This window comes from Protopterus annectens, chromosome 1.part2, assembly GCF_019279795.1.
Source record: "Protopterus annectens isolate FY-2018-M chromosome 1.part2, PAN1.0, whole genome shotgun sequence".
Lineage (NCBI taxonomy): Eukaryota > Metazoa > Chordata > Ceratodontiformes > Protopteridae > Protopterus > Protopterus annectens.
Genome location: NC_056727.1, coordinates 577382717 through 577406325, shown reverse-complemented (window position 1 = coordinate 577406325; position 23609 = coordinate 577382717).

Here is a 23609-nt window from a genome sequence, read left to right as displayed (position 1 = left end):
AGTGCCGATAAAACAAACAACTAAGTGCCTAACTCATTTGCACTTCTACAAGGCTATTTGGAGGCAAACAGAATTAGAAAAGCCAGTAAACAGAAATTACATGTTTTCACAAAATTAAATAAATCCCTTTTTCAGGGTGATTTGGAGACAAATAGGACCAGATAATCCAGCAAACAGAGAAATTATGATTTTTGCCTCAAAATTAAATAAATGTTTTAAAATGCTCAAAAACAGCAGCAATCACTGGATAAAGCAATCACAAGGACAGGGTTTCTTTAACACCTAATTCTTCATTTGTACTGAAAGCAGTATCCGAGTTTACCTTAAACTGAGCTCTTCTTTTCTTCTTTTCCCTGTCTTCTCTCCAGAACTTAGAAATGCCAACAGACAACTGCAATAATATCTTAATGGAACAAAATGTTTCAGAGCTTCTGATCAGTTGTTCATTTCTTGTGAAGGTCAGAAAAAATGGCAATCTGTGTCAAAACAGAATATTTAATAATGGTTGTCTGATGCTATTACTTTTTGTTATTCCATTCATAACAAAACTATTTCAGGCAGGGTCAAGTCTCCCTCTACCAGGGCCTTGCCTACATCTACAACTCTAGGGAAAGGGTTAAATGGCAGAAATATTCTAGAATCAGCAAATTGGTCCTCTGTGCACATTTTTACAAAGCGCTACAAACTAGACTCCTTCCCCAGGACTAGGACAGGCTCCTGGACCCGTAACCTTCTTATTCCCAGTCAGTTTAAGCTATGCCAATCTACCAATATATATAAGGCTACTGCAGAAGTGAACAAATGAAGAACATAGTACAGTTGTGTAAGTAAACATACCATAACAGCAGATGTCTGAATGATCAGTGCTGCAGCAGCCACTCCCTCCCTCTATCTCCTTATTTATTTTATGTTTTTATGACAGGGTGTGGACATTTTATTACTATATTCTTAACATTGTCCTCTCAGGGCTTTAGTCACTCTCTCTCTCTCTTTCGCTCTCTCTCTTAATCAGTTGGCATGAAAGGTCTGAATGTCTTTGTGTCCAAACCTGACTTTTAGTCAGTTCCGCTCATGGTGACTAATGGTTTGGCCATGTGGAAGGTGCTCTGAAAGCTTTACAGACTGGCTGGCAGTTGAATCCTAGGCAGGATTTAACCCATAGAGCTACGACTATGACAGCAGTGATCTTTCAGATATCTACTGTTATGGTAAGTTTACATACACAACTGTACTTTTCCACATCCTAGCACTAGCAGCAGTTTACAAACTGCATACTACTGTCCACTGCATGAAATGTAGCACAATCTGCTCAAGCATGGTGATGCAAGGGGGCAGGTAGCATAGCAGTGGAGGAAACATGTTCATCCAGGTTATCTGTGGTGGCCAATTACTGCATGCATTTAGTGTGTGCCCACACACAGTGTGTGTGTATGTGTGTGTGTGTGTGTGTGTGTGTGTGTGTGTGTGTGTGTGTGTGTGTGTGTGTGTGTGTGTGTGTGTGTGTGTGTGTGTGTGTGTGTGTGTGTGTGTGTGTGTGTGTGTGTGTGTGTGTGTGTGTGTGTGTGTGTGTGTGTGTGTGAGAGAGAGAGATAGAGAGAGAGAGAGAGACAGAGAGAGAATAGGCTTAAAATAAATGTAACTGAAAACAAAATTACTACAATGGTGCATCTGTTGCTTTTTATAGAAGGGGATACATAGTGCTGTCTACAAGGGGATGCCCTCTGTTACCCTGTGATGTGCCTTTAATATAAAACCAAGGCACAAGATAGCATGCAGTGCTGTCTACAAGTGGTGCCCAGTCTTGCTATGCTATGTACTCTCAATATACATCTAGGGCACAAGAGGGTAGAGGGTGCTGTACTGCCCTGTTCCCTCAGTATACCTCCAGGGTGTATTTGGTACTATTTCTACAAAAAGATTCAGAGCAGAGCATTGCCTTTATGTCCACTCTCCACATATTACTGTCTTGAAAAAACCCTCAGCATATATGAGACCTAAATATAGTCTGAGTTGTATAACATATGGAAAAACAGTATGTGATGATGTACACCCTTTACATAATGTAAGTCCCCTCAATAAGTACCTTCTACTCCATACAATGCTCACAATTTGATGTTTTTTTACCTATTGAAAAAGGCAACAGCTAGTGGTTTCTTGCAGACTCTGTGACTGTAGGATACAGGGTGCCACCTTTATGTGTACTTGTCACCTTATTGCCATCACCACACCTACTACACCTTTCTTTATTTAAACTTAATGCTTTGTTAAAAGTAATGCTAGGTTGTACCACTGATGAGTATGCTGTTCATTTTACTCTGTGATGCACACTGCATGCACACTGACCGACAGACACTTCTGTTACTGAATCATGCTTCTCTGATGAGATGAACTCCTCACCATCTTATATTACATCTTTTTGCACATCATAAATATGTATGCAGGCATAGACAACTGGCTGACACAATGGTATGGAAAGCATGACATATACCTGGTGAGACAGAAGAAAATTATTGACTTTATGACTGACTTTATGATTGCTTAGTGTAATACCAAGAAGGGCAAAGTCATGCTCCTTCAGGAAAGACAAATCACAGGTGACGAATATGTTCTCTGGTAAGTGCTTATCACAATACAAAACAGAGGATTATGATCAGTTCTCTGAGCATTACCAGGCTGTTATGTGTTCAAGACATGGATGTTAAGAAATTCACCTCAAGACCAAAACACAAGACGTTGAGTCTTGACATCCATGATAAAAGCACAAAACTACCTGAGTTATGGTTGGACAGTCCTGATCAAAACCTTTTGTAGTACAAGGAACTTTGCATGATCCATGTGTTACAAAAGTTGGAGAAAAAATGTAGTAGCGCTAAGTGTTTTACAGCTTAGAAGTCTGTAATAAACTTAGTTCTGCTGAATGGAGAGCAGCTAATACAGATGAACAGCAGGAAGATGTTAAGCACAATAGAGGATTCTGATCAGGTGTCCAATCATAACCATCCTCTTAAGTGTTTGATACAGGGATAACATTAAATTCACCTTGACAACAGATCAAAGTGAATTTCAAGAGATAAACATTGGCATCCATGTTGAAAACACATAAGTTGGTTGTGATTCGTGAGCCAATCATAATCCTTCAATGTAGAGCATGGAGCTTTATCTGCCACACGTACTAGCAGTTACAGAACAAAAGTGTAGGAGTGCAAAGTGTTTTATAGCTTCTAAACTTATAAAATATCTAGTGCTACCATGTTGACAGCAGGCAGAATTGAAGTAAAGGATTCAAAAGCTGTTAGGCACATTGTGCAACCATAGTTTTAAACAAATTTTGTTTAAAATTAGGTACAGCAAATCATGCAACAGTTTTTAAAGCTGTTTTAGCTTCTGTAACTATTCTTTGGTGGCTGGCACTGTCAGTTGTTATGCTCTTTGGCAAGATTAGATCTTAACAGTGTTTAGAGATGCTTTACCAAACCTGTCTTTTCTCATTTTCAGAGCAAACTCATGGTGCACCATGCACTACATGGATATAAGTATTGCATTAATGAGGACCATACCTCTCGATCTCTTACCACAAGAAATCTGTATAAAACCTAAAGTGATGGATGGACAAAGGCCCCAAAATAGCGACATGTCTTAAACATTGCTCTTATAGACTTAAAAAGTTGCTAGAATACCAAGATTTGTAATAGCAAGCATTTTCTGAAGGACATGAAGTCTGAAACTCAAATGTGTAACGTGATTTATTTATTTCAATCCTCAATGATTTGCCAGAAAACCATATATTTTATGACAAAATAGGCCAAAAGTATGAGGCAAAAATCTGGACATTCTGTAAATATTTGGACAGTCGTGAGGTATGCTGAGGACTGCACTCCTCTCAGGAAGCAGAAAGATTTGCATCAATAGTTGGAAACTAAAGTCGTTAGCTATTTGTTCTATAAACACTTGCATTGCAGAAACCTCATCTGCAAAGCTCTGTTCATTTTTGTAGACTTTATCTTTGCTGAGCTCTGGACAGGAAGGAGAAATTTAAAAGACGACAAAAAAAGTGTCTCCAACATGTAGGGAATCTTACATAAATGGGTGCTTTTAAAGAGGGTCATAAAAGGAGAAGCATAATACAAATTTGCAATTAAAACATAAAGGGAAATGTCAAAATCTGGGAGGCATAATTTGTACACAAGAAAAACTTTTAAGAACATGTGCAATCATCAGAAAATGGAAGGGAAGATGGCATAATGGGAATATGAGAAGCATTTTTCAACTGAGGCCATAATGACTATATGAACCAGTTTTAATGAGCAAGTCATGCAGGTAAAATCCAGATGAAAATTTGAGAATTTATTGAACAGACCTATAAATTCATAGGTAGGTACTAGGCTATCGGCCCAAGGGCCTGAGTAAGCCTAGCCAGCAAGGTTCCATAGCTTACGCCACCCAAGAAAGTTATTTCCTGTGCCACTGTTCAGCAGAGACACAGAAGTGATCCCCGGGGGTGTATTTCCTATTTCCCATCCACTCATCAAGATTTTTCTTGAAGAGTGCTAATGAAGAGCTTTGCTTGACATAGATGGGTAGCTTGTTCCAGAGTATAGGAAGTCTCTGGGGCAGGAATCTATCCCTCCAGCATGTTCTGTTTATTGTGGTGACAAGGTTTAGGTCCCTAGAGCGTGTAGCTCGGAGGGATTGGGATTTCTTTAGGTGTAGCATGTCCAACAGCTCTGGGTTTGACATAGCTTTATATGTTAGGCAGAGATCACCTCGGAGTAGGCAACATGCTACGGAGTAAAGCTGGAGTTTTTTGAGGCAGTCAGTGTAGGGCATTTGTTTGAGGGCAGTAATCCTCTTTGTGAGGTACTTCTGTGGCCTTTCCAGCTGCTGCAGATGTCTTGTGAGGTACATTCCAAAAGGGGCATTGTACTCTATAATGGATCTAATGAGTGATGAGTAGAGGGGAACAATGACCTCTTTTTTCCTGGATGAGAACCCTTTTATGATGAGGTGTGCCACGTAGAAGGACTTCCTGACTACTGTGGTGATGTGACTGTCAAAGGAGAGACTACTGTCCACCTGGGTCCCAAGGTCTCTTATCATGCAGTTGGTGTTAAGTAGATTGCTGCCTATGTGGTAGTTCATGGGTACAGAGTTTTTACCAAAGGGGATGACACTGCACTTTTTGGCATTGAGCTTGAAGCCATGGCTCTGACACCAGGCATCTGTCTCAGTGAGGCCCTTCTGTAGGATGTCCACATCATTTGGGGACTTGACTATGGCTCCTAGTTTGCAGTCATCTGTGAACTTCGTTAGCCAGAGGCCTTCTGTGTTAGCCTGTACTTCAGAGAAGTAGATACCAAACAGGAGAGGTCCCAGGACGGAACCCTGTGGTACTCCACTTGTCACTGCTTTGAGGTCAGATTTGGAGACTGCAACTTTTACAGTGTGGGTTCTGTCAGTGAGCCAGTTGGCAACCGATCTTGTGACATAGGGATTTATACCTAGTTTAGTGAGTTTAGCTATAATACCAGAATGGGGGATGGTGTTAAAAGCCTTGGCGAGGTCAAGATAGGCTGTGTGAACCACCTTACCCTCATCCACGGCTTTGGTGACTGCCTCAAAGTAGTCGATCAGGTTCAGGAGGCATGATCTGCCTTTCACTAACCCAAACTGGGTGGGATCTAGAGTTTGGAGGTTACCAATGTCAATTTTTATGAGTTCCATGATGATACGTTCCATGGCCTTGCAGACCAGGCTCATCAGGCTAATAGGTCGATAGTTCCCGGTATCAGTGGTGGCTCCCCCTTTGTGGAGTGGGATAACTGTTGCTGTGTGACATTCAGTGGGCACAAAGCCTGATGCAAGGCTATTATTGAACATGGTGCTTAAGTGGGGAGCCAGTTAGTTCTGAAGTTTATGTAAAACGCAGCCTGGGATGTTGTCCAGTCCCATGGATGCTGTGTTTTTGGCTTTAGAGAGTGCAGCTTTTACCTGCGTAGTTGTGATTACAGGGACTCTGCATTCTTCCTGTATAGATATGGGCTCTTTAGGGGGTGAGAGGGGGTAAAGTTAGCACTGAACAGATCTGCCAGGATGTTGGCAATTTTACTGACCAGTAGAGGCAGATCTCCTTTACACAAAAGAATTTTGACTTACCTGAAACTTAAAAGGACAAGACGACTTTGCTGAAAACTTACTTTCACAAATGGTCAGATCACTGGAATTTTACTCCAGGAAAAGAAACACTTGGCCACCATGGTGAACTTTGCTCTTTTCCCCACTGTAGTGTGATCTTGGTATATTTAGTTGGGGAGGGGTGTGGGGGTGGATTTGATTTGCTTTGGTTTGTTTATTTTCTCATGGTGGCCAAGTGGTTCCAATCCCGAAGAAAAATTGTGGTGACCCAAGTATTCATGAAAGTACATTTTTGATGAAATCATCTCGTCCTTTCCACTTTCGGGTAAGTGAAATTTTGATTATGTAAATTAGACCCATAGAGGCAGCAGGTATATGAAGTCATATAAGAAAGAAGAAAAGAAAAAACAGTTTGTCTGATAGTTCTCCAAGGATTATCACCCAAAAAAGGTATCATGTAGTAGAAAACACGAGAAGACTGAATTGTAATATCTGTAATGGTCCAAAGAAGAAATGCTATCACATAAAGCCAGTTTTTGTGTTTCTTTCAGCAGGCAAGTACAGCAATTTGCTTTTAAAAAACAATAATTAGCTGGAGATCCCTGAGACCATTATACTGTTGTGATATATTTTTCTCCTCCCAGGCACATTATCTACAATTATATCATCACAGATGTGTTTGTGTGTTTACATGTATGTGCCCTTCTGTGGATCTCTGTGTACTGAACTGTACTGTCTATATGCTGCAGGCTCTCACAGTCATAGGGGTGAGAGAAAAGGAAATGTGCACACACACACACACCCACACACACACACACACACACACACACACACACACACACACACACACACGTGAGTGCACTCATGCATACACACACATACGCACACACGCACACAAACACACGACAACTCACTCACACACATACACACACACACACGTGAGTGAACTCATGCATACACGCACATACACACACGTGAGTGCACTCAAGCATACACATGATAACTCACACACACACACACACACACACACACACACACACACACACACACACACACACACACACACACACACACACACACACACACACACAGTTGCAATGTGTCACTTAAATCCTCCATATCTGACATCCATCCCAGTGCAACTATAGCACAGTCAGTGGCATCATAGAAGAAAATGTGTGTTTGTGTGTGTGTGAATCTGTTTGTGAATGAGAAAGAAACATCACACCTAAAATAGACCTCTTTGAAAACAAAAATATCAGACACATTATAAATAGAATATAAAAGTAAACTACATTTTTTTGGAGTGCATAAAGGCAAAAAAGGAGATTTCATATATTTAATACTATTTGACAGACAACACTGGAAATTCACACCTGGAAAACCTGATACAAAGTGAAAGACTTTACTGTGCACCAACAAAAATTGCATATCAATGCAAATCTGTAGTGCTTCAAGAACATATTGCTAGATCGTAATGTCTGGTTAAACCTCATACTTTCATTTTAAGCTTAGAAGGCATATTCCAACAGAGCACAATGTACTGTACTATATTCAATTCAGCAAAGGATTCAGTCGTATACAGATTGTGTATTTTACTGAACACCCATACTCTGAAGTACAATGATGATTATATATGATTATATCGAAAGGCATGTATATAAGGTGAGTCACCTAGATGGATTTCAGTGAATTAGTGAAGAAAGTTTTCCATTAAGCAAGGCTCCTTCTACAAGTTCTGTGACAAAATGTTTTCTTTTCACTGCAGCATGTGTGCCATGGTAGGCTGTAGCTATATGTCTACCTCACAACCTGCAGATATCAAAAATAGGAAGAAAGACTCTTGAAAAGTATGCACATCTTCAAAAATCTGAACTCCTTATTAGCATACAATTTGAATACCAAATAGCACATAATTCTTTCCACTTTCACTAGGAATGTGGGATACTACTCAGAAACACATTTAATAAACAGAAAGTGGCAAAAATGATGGAAAAATATAAGCATCTTAAGAAATGAGGCAGCGACAAATATGTACACTTTAAATAATTGTATTGAAAAATTCTACCACATGGTCATTTAGTTTTGCTTCTGAAAAAATGGAGATTTAAGATGTGTGTCCTTTTTCTTTAAATAATTGTTGGCACAATTATCTTGGTTATGTAGTATTGTTTTCTGCATATTAGACAGCTTCAAAATCACAGCTGTTGAGGGGATAGAGAAAATTGTTTGAAGGGGTAAATCAGGCCTGAAAATAGGAACATTCCTGTAAATTAGATACATCCCGGGATTCATGAAGCTTGCACCAGGTGCAGGCGTAGAGTAGGCGGTATAACGCCAAACATGGCCGCCGAGCGATTCAGGTGCGATCCAATTCCACGTGCACTACCGGCGTATGCCAGATGTGCACAGCCCTCAGCTTAGGTATGCTAATCTCCCCATGTGCAGTGCCGCACCATGCAAATGAAGGTACATAGCGATTCATGAAGTGGTGCAGGCGTAGCATAAGCCCACAGAAATGTAAACCAAAAAACATGGTTTACATTTTTTCAAACAGAACATCGGAGCTATGAAAGCAGACCAGACTCATGTATTACAAAGTTAATATATGCCAATTGCTAAATATACAACCAATGGCATAAGATAGGATGCACAACACATAAAAAACATTTAATGTCATGTCCACAGCAACGCAAAGTACAACCACAGGGCATGTGTGCACAAACGGGAACACAAAGAAAATATATACAAATGTCATAAAATTGCAATGTAATACAAATCATGATTTCACCATAATACTCAATGGTATGCATGGTACACCACAACTAAGCTGCAAGGGTTGCTAAGGGTCTGTGACAGTGTTCGGCACGGTAACTAGGAATTAGTAGCCAATGCCATGCAAATGAGGCAGGTAATAGTGAATCACAAACGTCCCGCCGGACTAAGAATGTACCATATGGCGCAGCGCTACAACATTGAGGAGTGGCTTAGAGGTATACATGACATCAGCAATGGGGTGTGCCACCGTAGCTATAAGCACATTAGAGCAATGCAAATCCGGCCTGGCCTTTGCTAAGCAAAGCTGCAGGACAGGGGTGGGGAGGTAGGTATAGCATTGTTTAGCTGAGAGCACATATGGTGCCCGAAAGCGAATGTGTACGGGGAGGAAAACGTGCTCAAAACCCGCTAAGCGGACGCACGCGCTGCTCACCATAGCTCAAACAGGAGGAAGGTCAGGGGAAGAAAATAAGGAAATGCCGCAGTAGGGCAATTGGAATACAACTGAGCAATTAACACCTATTAACTCACAGCAGGCGATCGACGGCAGCTGACAAGTCTGCTCGCAGAAACCTGCAAAACAGGATAGGGGAGGTGTCGGATTGCAAAGAAAAGAGAACTGCCATAGCAGAGCAAAGCAAACCTGCAGTAGACCGGCCATAGAACACATTACGCAAGATAAGCCAGGTGTAGGAAAGTACAAATGAAAGCAGGCTGCTGGATGCATGCCAGAAACTGGGAGGTGAAACGTTAAGAAATGCAAAGGGAAGGGCAAGAGGTAATCCATGACAGCCAAATGTAATTCAACACCAAAGGCACCACAATAGTAGTTCCTGTCGTAACAACACATAAGATACCCTGTAGCTACGATCATACATACACACCCTATGACATAATCGGTGTTCACAGCACAATAGTATAAAGCGTGAAAGCACCCCACACACACCTGTGTATTCCCAAACACTGCACCATAGGTGTAAATATACGGAAAACTTTTACAATGTACATGTTGGGAGCTGCCATAGCTGTGATTCATGACCATGTGTTAGAGACTGACGGTGTTGTGGAGGATGATGCTGACAACCACCGCAGACCCCGGAGGAGGAGAAGAGTGTTCAGACCAAGGGTAACCTACCAGGGGCTACATGATATGGAGATAGTAGAGCATTACAGGGTGGACAGGGACATCTTACAGCAAATAGTTGAGCTGTGCCGGCCATGCCTGAGAACCAGAAACAACAGAGGGGAACCCATCCCAGTGGACATGAAGGTATGTGTAAGCTTGTGAATACTAGCCACAGGTACCTTTCAAAGGCCAACTGGAGATATAATGGGGATCTCACAGGCATCAGCATCCAGGGTACTAGACCAGTTCCTGGATGCCATGTTACCACATGCCAATGAGCATATATACTTCCCCCGAACTCAGGAGGAGTTGGCCAGCAATATGCATCTCTTCCACCATGTGGCACACTACCCGGAGGTACTGGGTTCGATAGACTGCACACACATACATATCAAGTCACCACCCAGTGAGCATGGTCGGCACTACATAAACTGCAAGGGATACCACTCCATCAACTGCCAGGTCATGTGCAATGCCCAGGGCATTATCATGGATGTGTGTGCTGGCAGCCCTGGAAGCTACCATGACTCCCACATCTGGCATGCCTCACAGCTGCATCAGGTATTTGTCAGAGGGGACATCCCACATGGCCACCTTGTGGGGGATGCTGGCTATGCTTTGGAGCCATGGATGATGACTCCCATCAGAAATGCACACACACCCATGCAAGAACGCCATAATGAGGCAAACGCACAAACCAGAATCATCATAGAGCGTGTGTTCAGGATGCTGAAATCACGTTTCCGTTGCTTGGACATATGTGGTGGAGCCTTGCAGTACTCTCCAAGCACGTGTGCCTACATCCTCATAGTATGTGCCATGCTACATAATATGATCCTGCGGAAACAGCTGCAGCAGGGACGAAATGGTATAGGCCCTCACAGCCCACCGCAATTGCCAAGGCCATCACAGGCACAGAGGGATTCAGACCACGAACACCCTGTGCCAGCCCCAGTAGGCAGACAGAGGCATGCCCAATATGCCTATGCCTTGGCAAAGAGGGAACGTATAGCACATACTCTGACAGTGTAGGCCCCTACGGACTGACACACCTCTCCACCTGCACACACAGTAAAATGGATGGCACACACACACGACCACCTGTAAATTGTAATGTATAGGTGGTCTACTGTGTGAATCCTACATAGGCAGCCCTCAGCCATTGTACACACAACAGCTATTGGAACAAGGAATGACAACACCTGAACAGTACACGCACCTATCAGCATATGTTGGTACTGTGTGTATAGGTTCCTAGGTACATCGGTAGGTACACGCCTGATTGTCAGAGGCCATTCATCAATCGAGGCAAACAGTGTCTGCTGTCATTACCACATTGAGTAACCAACTGTCACTCAGTGGAGCAGAGCCAATTGCAGGATCCATGTGTGTAATCACTGTTCCCCACACACTCTGCATGGATTCCCTGGTGTGTTAATGAAGGGCTCCATATAATGTAATAATGGATGTAGTGGCGAAGCATGGGGTGTACCCATGACAGGTATCTGTCACCCAGCATGCTCCACCTACGGTTGTGTGAAGGCATAACACATTATAGTGTGTGGCTCACTGTGACGTACATACCCAATGCTGGAGCACATCCATTAAACATCACTTGGACATACCATTAATAGGTCTCATCCATATGTAAACTAACTGAGTTACCCATTTGATCGCAGTATGGAGTAACAGCAGTAGTATAGTCCACATACAAAATGACAAAACACGTGTACAAATCCCAGATGCCCAAGTCGTAAATGCAGTGACTGTCATGCATGTTCCCGGTCCCACGTCCTGCAAGGGATGTAACGTAATACCGAAGGCACGAATAATGCATGTTGGATGCAGGTCATCAGATCATGTTTAGCACATGTTAGCAGGAATATGCATTGCCCAGTGCTGGTAAGCGTTGTTTAAATATGACTATACGGATATGAGCGAAACAGGGCTAAGCTTCTCTGAATATCGCGCAGATCACGGTCAGTGATGTCCAGAACAGGTGAAACCAGCATTATTCACCCCTGTACTAATAGTGCCTGATCTGAAGGGTAAAATGACCACTGCCAGGAGTAGAACACGCAATCATGTACACAATCAACTAACACTAAGCTACCCAAGATGTACCAACAGCAGGTGTGTAATGTGACAGGTGCAAACACAAACATGCGGAGTCCAGGTAACAGTATACACCAACATGTACACAATGAAAGGTGTATTCTGCCTGTCACTCTCTCTGTCATATACATATATATATATATATATATATATATATATATATATATATACATAATAGAGATAGAAAGGGTGATAGAGAGATATATGTTGATATATACGGATTCACCTATATCTGCAAATATGTAGATAGGTCTACGACTTGTACTGTAAGCAGTGTCCTTATGTGATCAATGACAGTGCTTTATTTATCCCATCAAGAAGGTTTAAATTCAGGGCTGAACATCACTATAACTGTGGGGTGAAGAGTGTTGTGTACTTAGGTTTCTGCACACAATGCTGCAGTTTTTATGTGGGCAAAACCGGGAGAACCCTTAGAAGAAGGATTTACGAGCATTTATATGAAATTTCTAAAAAGAAGGACACCAATGCCTTTTATAAGCATATTGGCACATGCCGCAATATGCAGTTGAGATTTATGGTCCTAGAGCAAGTCCTGCAGGATAGCAGAGGGGGTGAATGGGAGGCTCGGCTTGAGTATAAGGAATTGTTGTGGCAACTCAAACTGAACGCCACTAAGCCCCCAGGCCTAAATGACTGTGTTAGTATTGCGAGTGTTCTAAAATTAAGAAGGGCTAAATTATAGTTTTATGTTAGAGTCCATCTTACATATACATAGTTTTATTATTTTTTAACTAAGATTTTTTTATTCCAAGTATTTTTACACAAAGAGTATTGAACACATATATTGTGTTTTTATAGTGTTCATTCATCCATTTATTTATTTTGTTAAAGGACTTCTATGGTTGTTCAACGATGTGTTTTAATGTTTTAATATTTTGTTGTTTCAAAAAGTTCTTATTGTGATGTTGCTTATAATTCACTTACAAACATGTTTAATTAGTTTGTTTGCAGTAGTTTAACAACCCATTTGCATATTTATTTAGTTATTTACTTAATTAATTAATTTATTAATGCACTGATCATGTGATTCTACTACTTGTAGTATATAAACCTGTGATTTCTTGAGTGCAAGTTCATCTTGATAAAGCCTGGTATTATCCAGGTGAAAGCGCTTGATTACATATTTTCGTTTTTCTTATTTTGAATAAAGTTGTCAGTGAGCTACTGTTGGACTGGTTCGCTTTTCTTCTCAGCTTTGGATTTTTGTATTTATTGGTTCAGAGCTTTTTTCCTGATTTTCAACGACATGTACACAACCATGGAGGTACAAATAAATAGGATACTGCCAACTATGGAATGTGTCACATACTGACACGCGTAATCACGAGGCTGAAAGACCAAAAGAACACAGTACCAGAACATTAGAACCGCGTGTAATATTATCATGATATTAAGGGACATTTAGTTATCGCTGCCGGTGTTGCGGTCCATGTAGGTACTGTGTTCAACTGTGTTTGTGATTGCCGTAGTCTGTGTATGTGTGTATTGAGGGTGCCGTGTGCGTTTCCGTGGGACTGTAATGTGTGTGTGTGTGTGTGTGTGTTTGCATCGTGTGTCTGTTAGTGCTAACTCAGAGGTAGATCATTATGGTAGGTGTGGTTATAGCTGGCTGTAGGCATACGGTTACCACCTGTCCCACTTTAAGAGGGACAGCCCCTCCCTGAGCTGTTGTGTCCTGACAAAAAATATTAAAAAGGGCAAATGTCCAAGATTGTAGGACATTATTCTGTCCCATATATTATGTAATAGTTCCATTAAATAGTTATGCCTGTATCTAAAAACCTTAAATGTTACATAAAACATGATAAGTAGCTAAAGTGCTACAAGAATAAGTATGCATTCAGGATAAAAGTATGTGCTGACCTGTGTACTGACCGTGGGTATGTGTCAGCCTGTAAACACTGATGTGTGTCCTGCAAATGTCCCACTATGGCCATTTGAAAAGGTGGCAACCCATGCCAAAGAGGTTCAGTCACCAACACAACTGCAATGAGTACAAATATCTGTGACAGAAATACACGGGACAGCTGTCATTTAGTAACATTCCTTTACATATAGCTGTATTTCCAGAGCTATGGAAGTATCATCCTCACCTGCATACCATATAGAAACCAGAAATTGTGTGTCCTGCTGTGGGCCACAAGGTAAACATCACAGACACCACAAGGGATGCTACATGAGGGCTTTAAACAGAACAATTCCACACCACCCACCGTCAGTGATAGGGTATGTCCAACAAGTATGTGCCATAGCAGGGGATAGTATATGTTGATATACTGTCACAGTAGTCATGTGTATGGGCATATAATGACAATAACATGCCTAAGGTGGTCCTGCTGTGCAAGTATGCTTTGCATTATGGGATAATATGTAAAATATGTGTAATGTACAGCATTGTAGGTAGATATGTCAGATATTCTACACAGCATAACAGTTATATCATGCAAACAAAAGGTATCGTTTATTGGCATGTACAATACACAATAACAGGATACATATGGCTTGTAGTCACGGGACACTGTAACAGCATAATAGCTAATCAAAATGGAAGAGCTACTCAATTAACCATGCACAAAGGACATATAATAGCTTCACAGGTTCATAGCAAGGTACTATGCTGTCTGGCAAGTCTATGTGTAAGCCCAACTACAGTGTTTACACAGGCGGCACCTCTCTAGGGTAGTGTCCTGTCTGTGAACAGCAGAGCCATGTGCTACCTGCACCTCTGCACAATACAGCCACTGCAGTGATCCCTGGCGTACATGTGTGTCTCCCATCCACCAAGTGAGGTATCTCATAAACAGTGCTACTGAGTGTCCCTGCGTGATGTACATAGGAATCATGTTCCAAAGCATGGTGATTGTCTGGTTTGGGAATGTAACCCTCAAGAACATCCCACTCATCGTTGCGTTTGTGCACATATCCATGAGCCATGTTGCTCTCAGTGGCTTTTTCTTATGTCGCTTATGTGGCGTATATCCATGAATATTGTTGTGGACATGGGCCCTGTATGTTCAGCAGAGGTCACCCCTGAGTACACAGTATGCAAATGTGCACAGTCATGGTGTCCGTAGTACTGTCACATACGTCAACCTTCGGAGCTCAATAATCCTCATGGTGTTAATGTTGTGGTATGTAAAGCCGTTGCTGTTCTGTAAGGTACACCCTAAATGAGGTGTTGTACCCTTGAATGTGTGTATATGTCAGGAGTTTAGAGGTACAATGGGTGCCTTTGTTCTAGCTACAAACCCAGTACAGATAAGGGTGGCCAGGTAGGAGGATATCCACGCCACATTGGCAATATGGTTATCAAAGGAGTGGGTGCTACATACGTGTGTACTAAGATCCATATAATGTGACATGTATGTAGGGGACTACCACCTATGTGACAGTCAGTGGGTGATTGGTGTAATCCAAAGAAGATGTTCATGCACCATGTGTCATGCAGCTTGAGGGCATGTTATCGACATCAGGTATCTGTCACAGTGACACCCTTATGGAAGGAGTCTGTATCAGCTGGTGGATCAATCATGGCGCCTTGTATGCAGTTGTCTGGAAACCTTGTCAGGGAAAGTCCCTCTATGCTAGCCTGTACCTCAGGGAAGCATATACCGAACATGAGCGGTCCTATGACTGAGGACTGTGGTATGCCAAGTGTAACTGAAATACAGTAGGTACTATGGTATCCTACCCTCATTGTGTGGGTCCTGTCCGTGAGCCACTTTGCATAACATCCTGAGATATAGGGGTCGATGTGAAGGTGGATGTGTATGTTTTCAATACCAGAATGGAGAACGGTGCTGAAAGCCAATGAGAGGACAATGTAGGCTGTGTGGACCCCCTTACTGTCATCAACTACCCTGGTAACTGTATCAAAGGAGTCCATCAGGTGTAGGAGCCATGGTCAGGCCCTAACAAGTCCAACCTGGGTGGCATCAAAGGTCTAGAACCCACCAATGTCTCTGTGAATGACTTCCATGATGATGTGCCCCATAGCCTTGCAGAACAGTCCAGTCAGGTGTATAGGGCAATAGTCCCTCTGGTTCATTGTGGCACCACCTATGTGGAGTGTGATAACTGTTGCTGTGCACCATTCAGGGGCCACAATGTCTGATACAAGGCTATTAGTGAATCTGGTGGCTAAGTGGGGAGACATGTCGTTCTGAGGTTTGTGTAAATCACAGCCTGGGATGTTGGACAGTCACATGGAGTCTGTGTTCCAGGCCTTAGAGAGTGCAGGTTGGAACTGTGTAGTTGTGACCGCAGGGACCCCCGCAATGTTCCTGCATGGATTATGGCCCTATAGGGAGTGAGAGTGTGTAAAGTTAGCATTGAACCCATCCGCCAGGATGTTGCCAACATCACTTGGTTCTGTAATGTTCCTGAGTAACCGTTGTATGGGTATTGCCATTGGCAACTGACATACCTTCATAATGCTTTGTGGTACACCCCGGAATGTGTCACAGTAATGTTTATGTAGCTAGGTTTGGAGGATGTGATAAGGGATCCTGGAGCCCTACTGAGGCTGACCAGTGAGCTACCCCACCCATGGGATTGTACTCCACTTTGCAACAGCCTCCACTTTTTGTTGTGCATTATGTCCATGGAACTGGACCCCCAGAGTGGCATCCATTACCTGGTGGGTACCATCATGGCTCTGTTTGGAATAACATGATCCATACAGACGTGTAAGTGCTAATGAAGTGCACTGAGGCATGTTTCAGCGTTTGTATGTGCATTGTCCATCTGCATGGGTGTCATGATGTTTACTACTGGTGTCATAAGATGTCTGTAGTAGGTGTTGTACTAATCTTGTACTGTGTATGCTGTGAAGGGTGTGGTGCCGGGAAGTGGATAACAAGGGTGATTATCATATGTTCAGAAACTACCAACGAGGGGATAACCACTGAACACCATTGACATGTTGGTAATGTCCATGTCTAGGATATTGTTGGTCGTGGTGGTGGTGTGTATGGATTGATCCAGCCGAGTGGAGATTATGAATCCTGGACAGCGTTGGCCTAATGTGTTGGTACATGAGTAGCTATCCCAGTTAAGTGTGGGGTAGTGTCAGTCGCACATCAGTAGTACCTGTCTGAACCCTACTATCCAGTACACCAAGAAATTAGGTCCGGTAACCGTGGGGTATGTTGTTGAATCCGTAGCATGTTACAATGTGCATAGCAGTTGTGGCCACAGTTAGTTGCACGTGAATCACCTCTGATGCATTGTGCTAAGTAACCAGCCAGGAGGTGTGTACAACATAGTGAAATATGGACACACCTCAGCGGTGGGTGTTCCGGTCCATGTTACATGACTGAAAGGTGTGGTCCGCGTATAACCTGTCAGTGCAGGTGTGCTCTGCAGAGCCTAGAGGCAGGTCCCAGTCACTGCAGAGATATTGAAGTGGTCCATTATAAGGAGTGCTGTGCCTGCGTGCATCAGAGATGATGTCAAGCATTGAGTCACATGACTCCATGTTTTGCTTGCCTGTTCCAATTCTGGTGGTGAATGTTACTGGAAGCTGTGCAAGACAGGCAGTCTAGGAGCAGCAATAGCCTTACATGTTATCTGTACTCCCAGGGCTGACAGGTGCAGGTCATCTGTGCCAAAGCATTGTGTTTTGTAGACCATATCATTCAAAGCGGACAGATACCGGATGCTTGTGGAATGACAGCAGAAGCATAGGCAACTGTTGAAGTGAAACAGTCAGTTGTTGTACAGTGGTATGTAGTCTGGATGAATGCAGAATGCTCCCCAGGGCTTGGCCGACACCTTCTGGGCTACAAGACCGGAGAGCTATTGCATGTCCCTGCACATGTAGTCTGGGAAGTTACATCTCAGGGCAGTCACACTAACATGGAGAATGACAGTCAAATTGTACCTGGTGAGGTGTGGCATGGGTGCATAGGTCATGTTGCAGAACCAGTTAGCTGACAGCTAGATGTAAGCAACTATCGCCTTGTGTAGCCTGCTGAGTGGGACATCAGTGTGACCACCTACAGAGTCACCTATGACTGGTGTGTTGGGTATGTTATAACACCCTATTGGCTGTAGTTGATAGGCACACATGGGTCTGTGGGCTATAAGTAATTGTTGTTGTGTTTGGTGATGGGGGCTGCCTCTGGTGCCTACACAGAGTATGGAGAGGTTCTGCAAATATTGTACTCATACTATGTGTGGCCTGTGGTGGTGGAGATCTTGCAAGACTATGTGATGAGTGGGGTGTGTTGCAAATGTTACATGCCCCCACATGAATGTCAGTTACAGTCTGGGTTGGTGAGAGCATTACCCCCAGCATGGCTACATATGTGCATTTCTCACAGGCTGTAGTGTCGTATGTTGGGAGGTAAGCATTGATTGTGTACATGAGACAATTGCTCTATTGCCACATGTTCGCCATATTCATCATATAGACAGGCAATAGCACTGGTACGTGACAGTTGGACATGACTGTATATTCAACCATGTCTCACGAGATATGTGAGTTACATGTGTACAACAGCTGTTGTACTGTAAGCAAGCTGGAAATGTAAGGACATACAGTGCACTTGTAAGAAATTAGTTGGAATGGGTGCTATAGTAATTAGTAGCTCATGAAGTGCTCACAAGTTCTGAACAAATGCTGAGCATGAATATGCAATACAGATAGGGTGATGGATAATATCAACCCACTGCAACCCACAAGTGGAGACGACAGTCATAATTGGAGGCACTGCACTTTTACCATGCTGAGTATGGTCTGCAAGTCTATGAACCTTTATCAACGTAGATGTTAGCAGTACAGAAGTAGATGACAGTACGGATGATTTCGCACTGCATAGCATACCTGTGACAGGTCATAGGACATCATCACCCATATCGTGTTCCAGCTACACTGAGTATACTAGATGTACCTTTGTATGTCACAGGAGTGTTCTACCAGTGGCCTGTTGACAGAAACAACACTACAAAAGGTGTCAGAGTGACATGTGCATATCACACCAGTGGCAGCTACAGTAAAACAGGGTTAATGTTTTTTACTCCCCCCTCATTGTAGCCCATACCACACAGACAAATGGGAGGCATCTGTGTATGTAAGGTTGTGAATGGCCATGACCTAGGAGCAATAGCTGTCTCAGTGTTGTGGACAACATACAGAATGGGCTTTGTGGGTGAGGTGTGTGACATATGTGCACAATCTGACAGCTGATAATAGCATTGTTACCGCTAGGTGAATAACCTTGTACCCATTAACTACCACCTAGGCAGCGGTCAACATTATGGACACTGTGTAAGGGATGGTGCTGTGCAGTTCACCTCCCTGAGTTGATGACGTCTCCAGGCCTATTATGTAGTCATACGAGGCACCCATGTCATGACAGGGTGCCATCCATGAGCATGGAGATCATTGGACAGGGATAGTCAGCACTTGGGTGACCAATATCGGATCACATATCACCTTTAAGGGGTACTGGCCATGCGTGGATGGGCAATACCAGCCTTCACAATCATCACCTCCACTATGCAGCATGCTGGCTACCATGCATAAAGACATATGCTACACTGTGATGCTGGGCATGCTACACGTACCTATCCTGATCTGAAAGACATACGTCATGGATAGCCACCATCCTAATACAAGGATCGCCAAATGCTGGACAGATCCCTGTGCCATATATGTTACATACTCCCACCATACCATGCAACCCTGTCCATCAAAGTTGCACATGTCATCTCTGTCATACATGTTGTGATGACTGCATGGTAGATGTATTATTAACTGTCTGGATCAGTAATGTGGCACTGATGCACCTCGCGGAGGCAAAATGGCTGTTATATACAGCTAGGAAACCTTGCCCATACATGCTATAGTTGATAACCATCCCTGCAAATGACGTCCGGCTAGCCATTGTCCCATGTCTATCACATGTGCAACACAGGCGATCCGTGGCAGGATGCTGAACTGCTGTACAGTGCCGTGTAGATGTATATGGCAAAACACATGCATGTAAAGGTTCCGTGTGTATGTGTGCATTGTCACTGCTCATGTCCATTAAGGCAGTGTATGTGTTGATATGTGACATATACACAGCATCAAGGTCAACAGCATCACTGTGGACACATCCAGGCATTCGCTGATAGGTAAGAACACCAGTACAGGCAAACAGACATGCCTACATCAAGACAGCATTCACATGGAGTATGAACAATGTAATGTGGTGACACACATATATGGTGATGATATCCAATTCATAACGGGTGTTACATGTGTGACACAAACATGTCAGTCATGTCAGTGTCATGATGATTTGCAAAGATAACTGTGCAGATGTACTACATTTAATACAAATGTATGTGCAGCTGTATCTCTGTACATCCCTCTGATACTGTGACCTGTCACCATCATTATGTCTTCCAGATAATGCCTCGTTCACTCCTGCCAATGTACAGCCGCCAGGAGGATAATGTCCTCATCCCGTACCTCCATGAGAACTATGAGGTGTTGTTCAGTCATGCGCCACAGCATGCCCAGCAGCATGACGACCTGTGGCAAGACCTTCGCAGGAGGGTTAATGATGTGGGTGGCCATAACCACACCTACCAGCAGGTGCGCAGACACTGCACGGATTTGATACAACATGCGAAACAGTGTGTCACTGCAATCGCCAGGGAACAAGGTGGAACAGGTGGTGGGCCACCAACCCAGCCCCACTCACACACACCGAGGAGCTACTGGCCAGCATGGGGACACCCTCAGAACAGCATCCACAAACACTTGCTGCCATCGTGGTGGTGGGTGTCTCCCAACAAATGAGCCTGGAGTTGCCTGGTAGGTCACTACTGCAAATATGACTATTATATCCCATTTAGTTGCATGCGTCACTGTACAATATGTAATGTATCATCATATGCAAGGTATGTTTACATACATGCTGCATACTACAGTATGCTACCCTGTGTATGCACACATGTGCATACTATATGCTATTGTACAGGCGAATGTGTTAACATGAGCAGTGCACCCTGTGGCTGTCATACAGTCATGGATAATGTTCAAACTGCTGTGTCACCCCTATACAGGTACTTCTGGCATGCTGCACAGACATCAGTCCGTTGCAGGTGAGACTGTCATCAGTATCAGGCATGTTAATGCATATATCTATGCGCCATGTGGCCAGTTAACACATGTACACATAATGTATGGTCCAGTCACGATATACAGGTTGCATCTACCATCATTCACACTGGCTACCCATGTGCAATATATACAAACGAAATGAAACCCCAACATGAAACCACAGTATCTGTCATTGCTACATGCATGGACAGCTGTGCATACGATGGTGGAGGTGTTGTTCAATGTAGGCATCTGTACTATACATTGGAACAACACATGTGTGGTTCACAAACAGTACCACACTGTGAGCTGAGATATGGGCAGCCCACAGGAGTCACCATTGTGTTATATGCCCCTGCAATGGGTGCACACATTGTGATGTGCCATCTGACATGTCCCAGACATGTAGTGTTCCGGCTGCAATATTGTCACACTATCCCATAATACATACCCCACATACCAAACATACAACCCATTGTCTGCATACCCCTGTGGATGGTGACATATCTCACATCTATGGGTGTATGTCATATGGGACTACAGAGACATGTGAGATAGATGGCCATCACAAACATTTGGCCAACACATGTTCACACATGGCCATGGAGGATGGCCAGAGACATTTAGCCACACAGTAGATGTGATGTGTATAAACCCTGTTGCACATTGTCCACACATGGTCCAACTATAGCCTTAGTTGACTGATTATACAGTTGATGTGGTACACAGGACATCCTAAAAGCCTGTGCACAGCTAGTGGAGGTGTCACGTAAGTCGACCTTATAAGATGTGTTGAACATCACGACTGTGTCATAGCATGACAGTAGTCACCTGTACAGCTTCCACACACATTGACACCACAGCAGGCCACAGATACCATACATTTCCCTAGCTGCTGTAGGACATCACCGTCAGCCGTGCACCTCGTGTGTGTAGTACATCAATTTCATGTGGGACATGGTGTATTGACAAGTCTGCCATGTGTGGACATGGTTGCCAGGCAGCTAAGACTCTGTAGTAGTTGTGCAGGGGTGTCATCCTTAGGTCGTCCAGTGACCTGTCACATGACACAGCATGGTTTGGTGTGTATACACCTTAGCAGCGTGGGTCACAATCCACAGTTATGTTATGTGTATGCACGGAGTTATGGCTATGCAATGTGTGCATATTACACACTGTATAGCAATATAGATGCCTCATGATGCCATGCAATGGCACAGTGTCTGTACTTCACACTGTATAGCAATGTAGATGCCTCACACTACCCTTCTATGCTCATGCACATTTGCTAAACGTGCATTCTATCTGTAGGGCATACAGACAACACTGCAATATGATACCCATTACAATGCTGTACATGTATCAGGACACTATTGTGTCCAACATGTATGCATGTCAATGCACACGTCAGCAGATTACATGTCAAGGTCACTTCAGCCATGTGTACTGTTAACCTGTGCTGGTCCATGTGGTGTATCACAGGGATGCATCCTTACTACCATGATTGTGTGAACTGCATGGCTGCTGATATGACACCTGCTTGCTGTTGTGTGCAACCCAGGGAGGTATGCCAACTACCACTATTAATGTCTGAGCTGCATGCCGTCTGCTGTATCACATGCATGCTGCATGCCATCTGTCAAATCACATGCATGGTGTGTGTGTGTGTGTGTGTGTGTGTGTGTGTGTGTGTGTGTGTGTGTGTGTGTGTGTGTGTGTGTGTGTGTGTGTGTGTGTGTGTGTCTATGTGTCTGTGTGTGTGTGTGTGTGTCTGTGTGTGTGTGTGTGTGTGTGTATTGTAATGTAGAGTCTTTCTTTGCATTCACAGGTGGTGTAGATGCGTTACCCTCCTGCGGTCCATCTGATGTTAGTGTCCCCACTGATACTAGCAGTGATGAACATATGCATGAGGTACAGGCAGGGTTGTCAGGGGCTGAATCTGTGCCAATGGTTGCCATCCCAGCTATGTCCCCCTCTTCCCCGCACACAGTTCACATGCCAACACATACCCCATCACCAGTGGCCATAGAGGAAGGACAGTCAGCGTGTGTTAGCTTGGAACAGGAACGTGTGGTGGGTACAGAAGGTGTGTCTCCACACCATAGTGTCAGTGTAATGACTGCAGATGTGCCACACAGGCATGTGGCCAGTGCTGCTTGCAGGAGGACCTCTGGCAGACATGCACCTGCAGGACAGAGCGCAGCAGCTGGTGTCACCAGACACATGTTCCAGACTGTAATGGCGGCACAGGCACGTGCTGAATGGCAGAACAGAGAAGGACAGTGGCTTCAAAGGGCTGCTATCCATACTCTAAATGACAACATCCAGGCACTGGCA